We start from the raw sequence: 2,438 nt of genomic DNA, 5'->3' as shown, positions 1-2,438 counted from the left end.
GATGAAAGAAGATTGCTCTTAAGCACAAAGAAGGATAAAATCATTTGGTGTGGGTCCATTTTAGGTAATTATTCAGTCAAACTCAATTATAATATTCTGGCTGAAACAAACAGTGATAAAGGGCCACACCACCCTACCACTCGCAATCAAGAGTGCAACAATATGGAGACCAAGAGAAAAAAAAAATGCTTCACAAATAATTTTATTATACTTGAAAAATCCTTACAACACCCACAAGATGATATGACTTCTTCAACATAAGAGAAATCCTAAATAAGAGTCTTCACACCAAGAGCTTCACCAAGAATTTCTACTTTAAGAGCTACACCTTTAGAGCTTTCACACCTTGAAGTCTTCACACCTTCTAGCTTCTACTTCTCACGCTTCTACTCCTCGAGCTTCTCCTTGAGCTTCTCCTTCCACAACTTCTACTTCTCAAGTTTCTACTCCTCAAGCTACTCCTTGAGCTTCCCCTTGAGCTTGATTTAGAAATGCTCATATGCCTTTCTTAAATAGGCACTTACCACCCCATGCATGACTTATCCACAACCCTCTAGAATTCCTCCACAACCTTCTACAACTTCCACAACCTTCTACAACTTCCAAAACTTTCTACAATATTCATAACTTTCTAGAATTCTACCCACTCACCTTGATAAATGGAATGACAACCATTTATTTTTTTATTTTTTTCTATTATGCCACCTATGCACCTCGAAAATAGAAATCACCTTTTCCTTTCTTTTCTCCTTTTTCCCTTTTTTTATTTTTTGATTATTTCTCCTCTAATTTTCGTCACTTTCTCTCTCCTCCACAATTTTTATTTTTATTTTTTTTTTTATTTTTTTTTTAATTTTTAAATTTTTTAAATTTTTAATTTTTTCCATGCAAGATGCTCCTGCATCAAAGACTCCCCCGGTAAATAGAAAAGTGTGTCCCACACTTTGATGCCAAAAGAAATATCTACCACCATCTTTATCTTCACCAAAGGCTTCCACCTCAATAGGGACAACAAAACCACCATGCAAATCCTCCACACCAGCATCTTAACCATCCAATCAACATGCTCATTCTCAGGAACAAACTGAACATAATGCTTCAATAGAAAACTCTCATCCACATTAGCAACTAGTGAATTCGCACCCATAGCAACAAATCCCGCATCAACAACAACAAACTCTATATCAGCACCAACATGTAGATCACCATCAATACATGCCAAACTCTCAACACCAGAAACCTCATTGCTCACAACAAGATGCTCTGCAATACATAACTCACCTTCAACAATTAGATCATTCATGACCGAGTGCTCTACAACATACAAGTCACCACCAACATCAACTAGATCATCCATGACCAAATGCTCTGCAGTCTCCATGTTAGACTCAACCAACTGATCATTAAAACCAACCTCTGTCCCAACATCAACAACATTAGGAATATCTTCAGCAACAACCTCTAGTTGCTCTACAGGTTCTGCATCATACTCCACAAACTGATCAGCAAAACCATCCTCTTCCACCTTGACCTTCTTAGCTTTAGCATCCAACCGAGCAAACATCTTAGAAAAATTCCTCTCCACTATATCATGGATTTTTGCAATCATCTTAGGGTCCAATCCTCTTGTAGCCATCTCCCAAGATCTTCGTAAACCCTCTGCAACAAATCCTTCCTACGCTCCTTGTGACAACCTTGAATTGTTTGCAAGTTAGATCGCAACCTGCCACCTTGCACGAACAATCAGGAACCACATCACAAGTCTAGGACAACAGATTTGCAATCCACCAGCTTTGATAAACTTCACCCAACCAAGGTTCTGGTACAAACTGCCTCACACTCCGGTGATCTGCTTGTACATTCAGGAACTCCTACTCTGATACCACTAATAAAGGGCCACACCACCCTACCACTCACAATCAAGAGTGCAACAATATGGAGACCAAGAGAAAAAAAAATGCTTCACAAATAATTTTATTATACTTGAAAAATCCTTACAACACCCACAAGATGATATGACTTCTTCAACATAAGAGAAATCCTAAATAAGAGTCTTCACACCAAGAGCTTCACCAAGAATTTCTACTTTAAGAGCTACACCTTTAGAGCTTTCACACCTTGAAGTCTTCACACCTTCTAGCTTCTACTTCTCACGTTTCTACTCCTCGAGCTTCTCCTTGAGCTTCTCCTTCCACAACTTCTACTTCTCAAGTTTCTACTCCTCAAGCTACTCCTTGAGCTTCCCCTTGAGCTTGATTTAGAAATGCTCATATGCCTTTCTTAAATAGGCACTTACCACCCCATGCATGACTTATCCACAACCCTCTAGAATTCCTCCACAACCTTCTACAACTTCCACAACCTTCTACAACTTCCAAAACTTTCTACAATATTCATAACTTTCTAGAATTCTACCCACTCACCTCGATAAATGGAAT

This window comes from Cupressus sempervirens, chromosome 6 (genome assembly GCF_028749045.1).
Source record: "Cupressus sempervirens isolate cs-2001-9-10 chromosome 6, ASM2874904v1, whole genome shotgun sequence".
NCBI classification, from domain to species: Eukaryota; Viridiplantae; Streptophyta; class Pinopsida; order Cupressales; family Cupressaceae; genus Cupressus; species Cupressus sempervirens.
The sequence above is the reverse complement of the archived record's forward strand: the minus strand, read 5'-3'. Positions refer to the sequence as shown.